The sequence below is a fragment of the Drosophila mojavensis genome, unplaced genomic scaffold (assembly GCF_018153725.1).
Source record: "Drosophila mojavensis isolate 15081-1352.22 unplaced genomic scaffold, ASM1815372v1 contig_80, whole genome shotgun sequence".
Taxonomy (NCBI): domain Eukaryota; kingdom Metazoa; phylum Arthropoda; class Insecta; order Diptera; family Drosophilidae; genus Drosophila; species Drosophila mojavensis.
This window is the reverse complement of record NW_025318906.1, coordinates 6,233,523-6,241,316: the sequence shown is the minus strand read 5'-3', so window position 1 is coordinate 6,241,316 and position 7,794 is coordinate 6,233,523. Positions and strand designations below refer to the sequence as shown.

General features: G+C 42.1%; 1 long non-coding RNA gene across 1 annotated transcript; it reads left to right on the top strand.

The window, feature by feature from the left end:
* Positions 1–3,179: 3,179 nt before the first annotated feature.
* LOC122757709 lies at positions 3,180–7,558 on the top strand. The gene is made up of 2 exons (XR_006357823.1): positions 3,180–5,665; positions 6,982–7,558. It is a non-coding gene; the product is annotated as an uncharacterized LOC122757709 (long non-coding RNA).
* Positions 7,559–7,794: the final 236 nt, after the last annotated feature.

The following is a 7,794-nucleotide window of genomic DNA, read 5'->3' as shown; positions in this document are numbered from 1 at the left end:
ACAGGCAATGCCATTAAGTCTTTGCAACATTCTGGCTACCGTTGTCAGCGTGAAATGCGTCGAGTGGACATGCAGCACCAAGAAGACACGGTCAGCAATTAAGTCAAACCTGTACCACAAATGGCAACGGCAACGGCAACGGCAACGGCAGCAGCAACATCAGCAACATCGAGTTGCAACCTACTTGTTCAGGCTTCACTAATTAATGTCAATGTCAAGTGGTGCAAGCAATTGAAATCGCTTAGAATCAAGCTGCCAATGCGACGAGAACTTGCAGCTAGGGCATCGAATTAAGTTGCCAGGCAGTTTAGCTGGAGGCTAAAGCAGAGCTTTTAAAGCACGCGTTAATTGTTGACTAATTATTGGTCACGTCAGGTCTACTGTGGTATGTTGTAGCAGACTTACCAGGCACTTTAACATGCATTTTAAAATCCGAAATCCGCTTAAATTAGATGAAGCTAACAATGCACTTTGACATGCATTGTAACAATAATTGGCATCACAATTTGAGCATTTAGTCTAACAGCTCAATTGCTCTCACTCTTCCTCTCACGAACTACTCCAAAAATAATTAGATATCAATGCGAATAACTGTCATAAACCACTTTGGGCACTTAATTAATCCAATTAAAGCCATATTGGAATTTGCGATCAAATTAAAAAACAAAACAAAAAAGAACGAAATTCGACCCTACGCAAATAATGAAATTAATTTGTTGAATAATTACAAGCTGGGCAATAACACAAGTGAACTCATTATGTAATGAACGGTCCTTTTCGTACGGTAAAACAGACACACACACACACACACATACACAAACAGCAACAAAACAGAAAGCGGCGAACATCATAATAAAAATAACATTAAAGTGGCAAGGCAAAAGGGATCATAAAAATGAAATCAACGTATTAACTACATGGCAGACAGCAGCCACACACACACACACGCACGCACGCACACGCACACAGACACATTTATAGTCATAACAAGCTCACGCCATATCCTCATCCAGCAGCTGGGCAGATAAAACGCAACGAAATAAAATCAATTCAAATAAAAGCATAAATACGACCACAGGAAATGAAAATGACGATGACTCCGTTGCCTTTACACTCTCCCTCTCACACTCTGTCAATCTCTCACTCTCTCTCTCTCACTCACTCACTCTTCGTTCTGTTGCTGCCCACTAGCATACGCAGCACCCAAAATGCTGGCGCCTCCCACCCTCAAGGGTTCGGCCTGCAGATGACTGTAACTGTTCAGCCCGAGGGGCAGAAAGAGACGGATGGGGAATGGGTGTGTCGGCAGCAAGGGGGCGAGAGCAGTGCAGAGCAGGACGAACTGAGCTGAACATGTAAGCGCGCATTTTACGGCACAAGCATTTTCGCTTAATAAAATGTTAAGTGGGAGAGAAAAAGGGCGGCAGACAAAAAGCGACAGCGCCACTGTGAAGTTGACTGTGCGTGAATGTGAGGCAAAAGGACTTGCCGAGAGAAACGACAAATAGACAGACAAACAGAACGCCCAACTGTCAGCCAGACAGACGGACGGACTGACTGCCAAGCCAAGCCAAGCCAGGCCAACCCAAGCGAAGCAGTGGGGCAGGCAGAGTCGTAAAATTATATTTACAACACAAACAAAGCTGTCGACAAGGCAGCAGCAGCAGCAGCAACGCCAGCAGCGACTGCGACGACAAGAGCGAAGCTGAATACAATGATAAGCATGAAGCGGATGAGAGACCCACACACACAAACACACACACAAACACACACACACACAGGCAGACATTCTGTTACACGTACACGTGCTCTTTTCCCGTCTTCCTCTTACACTCCTACTCCCACTCTCCCATAAAACTTGAAGCGCCTGCAAAAAGGGCGCCGTGTGCTTTGTTGAACGTCAGGCAAGAGATGGAACCGAGGCGCCCAGCAATTTCCCGCACTCAAAAAATAACAATGGCGCGTTGAAAATATCCGCTTCCGCTACCGAAGGCACAAAAATACAAGAAATAAAAGAAAAGACCAAATCTATGCTAACACGAGTGCGAGTGAGAAAGAGAGAGAGAGGACACACAAACACACACACACACAAGACGGCAAGGCGCAGAGCAGCTGCGACTTTCGCTGTAGTTCGCTGTAGTCTGCTTTTTTGACTAAACGGCGAGCGTGTGAATGAGACAGAGCATAAAAACGCCAGAACGTGCGACTGGCAAGCGCAACACTCCAAAAATACCAAAAAGATGAAGAAAAAAAATATAAAAAAAAGTTTAATTCAATTTAAACACAATGAAATCATATTTTGCAACAAAATGTACAAAATTCAGTTTTGCCCCATGGAAGCTGACAACTTGAAAATGCTTTTCATTTGCTCGACTTTATGTGTGTGGGTGCGTGTGTATGTATGAGTGTATTTGAGTGTGTATTTACGTAGCTTTGGCAGCTGGCAATTCCATTTCTATTAGCATTAGCTGGACAGCCAAATCATGGTGTGGCAGGTATATTTATCTGTGTGTGTGGGTGTGTGCCTGTGTGACTGCTGCGGGTGTTGTTTGGATAGCCATGCGACTAGAATATGTTGGCATAAATATTTATACGCTTGCAGCGCCGACACAAACACAGACGCAGTCGACAAGCCAAAGCACAAATATGCAAAGCTCTCAAGCTACTGTGTGTGAGTATTTCCGTGTGCGTGTGTATGTGTGCGTATGCATGACTTTGGCTTCTGTGCACAGTGGGAACTCATTGGAGTGAACAAGTGCGCTTATATAAAAAATTGGATTAAATTAATATTGTGTAGAAATTAAATATACAAATTGGAGTTACATCAAAAATTAATAACATATGGTCAATCCTATAGATATACAGCAATGTTATTTCTTTATTAAAAACAGTCGTAAATACACGTTTAGAAATACTGAACATATTTTTATGATATAAAAAAAATAAATTACAAAATTCTGTACAAATTATTTTTCTTATAAAACTTCAAGCACTAATGCACGCTCACTGCCTCTCTCACTCTTATTTTTTCGCTCTTTGCATAGTACAGCTTGTGCTCTTAATTAAATTCACTATGTGGGCTTGACTGTATGATGGAGTCTTTGCTGTGCATGCGTGCGGCTGTGTGTGTGTGAGTGTGAATATATGTGTGTGACTACTTGAAAATCACATTAAGCCCGCTGGCATAGCTCTGCCACCAAGTAGGCAGCCAAGGATGTATGACTGACTAACCGTATCTCTCTTTATCTCTTCATCTCTCCCGCTCTCCTTCTGTCTGACTGCCCAATCGTTGTATTTGCAAATGGCAACTTGGACTTCAGTGGTTGCTGTTGTTGTTGTTGTTGTTGCGCCTTTTGCCAGTTTTTGCGATTGTATGTGTGTGTGAGTGTATCTTGTTTATTATTCATGCTGTGTGCTCCTTTACACCATTACAAGGTCCTTGTGGCTGACGCTGCGCTCTGTTTAAATGGCGCATAAAATATTAATGGCTTCATTAGCATTCGCACAAATTTCTCATAATTACATAATCAGAAGAGGAGTCGCAGGGCGACCAAAAGGGGAGCCAAATCGAAAACGATGTGCAACATTTTGTGGCAACAAAGCCGCTTTATAGTATGAATTATATACAGTTTTCCACAAAACTGTACAGACGCACAAAGCCTTTTTGGCCAAATTGAGGTCCCTTTGCTGGGCAACGCACTGAGCCGTTAAGTGGGCGGCCAGGGGGAGGAGTTCAAAGTGACAGCAAACATTTTGCCTATGAGCTGGCCGGGATTTGAAATATTGCCGTGCGCATTTGAAAGCAAGAGAGAGATAGATACAGAGAGAGAGAGAGAGAGCGAGTTGAATGAGATGGCAAGCAATAAAATGAAAAATATTTGAACTTTAGCAAAAAGCGCACAAGGATATCAATTCCCAGAAGCATACAAAAATACACAAATGCATGTGCCAGCATGTGTGCGTGTGTATATGTATATGTGTGTGTATGCGTAGTCAAATCCAACTAGAATCAGAATCACAGCAATAAAATTGAAAGAGCGTGCACGAATGCCAATAGAAAACAAACAGCAAGGAGAGGAGAAGCAGAGGCGGATGGGCTGCTCAGTATATTAGGTTGAAGCACAAACAAGTTTTTTTCGGCACACAAATGGGACATAAGAGGCAAAAAAAAAAAAGAAGAAGGCGAAAAGAAAGAGACGTAGAGAAAGGACGAAGGCAACGACAGACAACGTTTATTTGCCTTTTTGCCTCAATGGCAGCAAAGGCGAATTTAAAATGAGAAACAAAATCAACAACAACAATAACAAGAACAACAACAACAACAAAAACATTGATGAGTGATTCGTGTCAAATTCAGCAAAGCTTTAGAATGTGTCATCCGATATGTAATAAGCTAGAGCACGTGTCCTGCGAAAGGAAAACAATATTAAGGCAGTCAAAGGTACACAAAGGTCAAACGGAACATTATGGCTTTATTTTGCGCCTAATAAATCTCATTATGTCATTATATGCTCGAGCAACAACAACAACCATAACAAGAAACAGCAGAGGTAACCGAAACAGCCGAACAAAAAATAAATAGTAGCCGCTAACTGCGCTGCCGGCTTCGTCGTCGACGTCGTTGAAACGGCAACAGCCAAACGACATGCCAATCAGTAATCAATCCGCACGCACATTGACAACGAGGACGTCGCCAGCTCTGCCGCGCTCTCTCTTCTTCGACCAAAAACAATTTGCTAAGGCAGATATGAGTGATTGCAATTGTATGAAATACCAAATACCCTGTATGCTCAAGAATTTCGTCCATATAAAGAGAATTTTTAAATTATTTGTTTGAATAAAAAGTTGTTTGTTTTGCTTAAATCAATACAGCACAAAAATAACTACTATTTTTTATAGATGTCTTCATTTTATAATGAATTATTCTTATTGGAGTCTTATTGGTCTGGTTGTGCCAACTCAATGCTGCCAATAAGAAACTCTACAAAAGGAGCAGCAGCAATGCTGGCAAGTGAGACCACACGACGTCACAGTAAACAAAATGAAAAGAGATAAACATAGAGCAGCACTGCGCAACATGGCGTCAGCAGCAGTCAGCGGCACTGGCGTTGAGCGCGAGCGAGAACGAGAGCGCCCAGAGAGCGAGCGCACAGCAAAAACGCCGCCATTAAAGAAATTCCTCTCAGAGAGTGCGACGTGTATATGTATGGGAATGCTTTAGTGTGCGGCATGCGTGTGCAAATGCCGCAGAGTTGTCGACATACGAGCGATAAAACCAAATAAACAGTCAGGTTAAGTTATATACTAAATTTTATACAATACGATTATATTTTTAATAACCAAAAAAATAGGTGGATTATTGCAGTTTTAAAGTTTGTGGTTTTTGTTGTCAGTTTATTGGCTTGTTTACTTGAAGACTTTAGTTGGCAACCCTGGCTTGCGCGCCGCTGTGTTGCCAGCGAGAGCCGCTCAATTTATGCGCTTTTTGTACGCGTTGCTCCTTCGTGGCGGACAGTACGGATGAAACACTGTCGACGCAAACTAGGCGAAAAGTTCTATGAGAAATAACAAAAAAAAAAAAAAAAAAAATTTAAAAAAACAATCCAACATTTTTAGCATAAATTGTGTGCTAAACCATAAGATTTCCATGAGCAAATAGGCAAAGGTAGTAAATCATATTTCATGCCTCACAATAATTTATGCAAATAATAAAGTGCTCATGTGTGTGTGTATGTGCGTGTATTTGTGTATTAATTTATTCAAACAACACAATAGCAAAAAGTGTTAAAAAAAAATTGTCTTGCGTCTATGCCACCTTCTCTTCGTGCTCGCCGCGGCGCGTCTTGTTTCTCGGTGTATTCGCGTTTGTGTTTGTCTGTTTGTGTGCATGAGTGCTTTAAGCAATTAACCAGCAGCAGTGTAGAAATGCCAAAAACGCATTAAAAATTATTACTCGTTGGCTGTCTGTCATTCACAAGAAACAGCAAAAGCAACAACAACAACAATACACAAGTGCTTTTTGCCGCCGCTACTCATAAAACAAATTACCCACTTGGGCTTGACTGTTATGCGTGCGTGCGTATGTGTGTATATATTTATATATATATTTGTATATGTGTGAAAAGAGCAGCGTAATCATCATCAGCAGTCGCTGACTGACACAAGCAAAGCTACAACTACACTCATACATATATATATATGTACATACACTACTATATACGAATACTGATGCAAACAAAAAAGTAGTAAGCAGTCGCCGCAATAGTAGTAAAACGGCCAAAAAGGCAGTGGCAATATGTTGCCACCAACAACAAAAACAACAACCACAGCAGCCGTATAATACCGGAATAAAATTTCTATACAGCCCGCTTGTCGACGTCGTCGTCGTCTTCTCTCACATGAGCTGTGCATATGTATGTGTGCATTACTCTCGCTCTTGCTCTCGCTCTCAGCTGCTGCTCTCTGTCGCTCTTGTACTATGGCTGCAGTGAGCGACAGTTTTTTATTTTTTTTTCGGTTATAGCAACAATGTTGAGCAGCAGAAGCATCGCGTAGCGAAGTTGTTGGCGTTAAGGCAAATGTTTGTGTGTTTGTAAATGCGATGCATACACATGTATGCGTACATTTTGCATGGTTGTGTGTGTGTGTGAATATGCGAGTTTTTTATGTTTCGCACAAACATTGCGGTAAAAGAACGCCGACAAACGTTCGTCGTTGGTCGCTTAGTCGCTCTCACTAATTGTGACGTCTGCGCGCGTGCGTCAAGTCGGTCGGTCGCTCCGTCTGTCTGTCGTTCGGTCCGTCGGTTGGTCGTTTGGTCGGTCATTTCGTTGTACAACTAACTCCCCCGTGTATTTTTTACTTCAATTGTGTATGCCTGTGTGTGTGCGCGCGCTCCAAACATACTCACACACTCGCACACACAGCTTCGCCGTTCGCGCGCTCTCGCTCTCACACAAAGTGCCGTTTTTGTATTTGTAGAAGAAGAAATAAAAAAAGAAAACAACTAACCTCATAAAAAAGTTCATGCAGTGAAAAAAAAAAAATAAACCAAGAAAATTTGCCAGAAGCATATTTGTCAAATAAAAAAAAGTAATAACAGAAAAAAAGAAAAGTAAAAGAGTGTGCGCAATCTGTACCCTTCTCGCTCTTGCTCTTATATAAATGGCAAATAATTCTTGAGATTGGCTACAACAACAACAACGACGTGAAAAAGGAAAGCTCTGCCTACAACAACGAAAATTTGTGGATTTACATTTCCTGTGTGCAGCAGCAGCAGCACCAACAACAACGCCTTCGTCGGCGTTTCTTTTGTGGATTATTACTACCTAAAAACCGCTGCTCACTTTGCGGGCCGCACTCTCTCACTCAGTCGCTCTCTGTCGCACGCGAGTGCAAGGGTCGCTGCGCGAGCAAGCCAGAGCCAGCAGGCAACGAAAATCCTCGTTCGCACCTTGCTCCCCACCATTCTCTATCATACTCCACTCTCACCCATCCACTACTACTCACCATTCTGTGTCTCTCCCCTAACGTCGCTCACTGCCGTCGCCGCTAACAACTGAAAACAACAAGAACGGCAAAAACAACAACAACAACCACAACAGCGACTGCATGCTGTCGTCTATGAAGCAGGAACGAGCATATCAACAGCAGAAATTGCGATTATTTTGGATTTATAAAAAGGCAAGTAAGCAAACCTAACCAAACACTTCTTATATGTATGTATGCATGTGTGTGAGTATGTATGAATATATGAGTGAACGTCTCTCTGTGTGAATGTATGTGTGTACATGT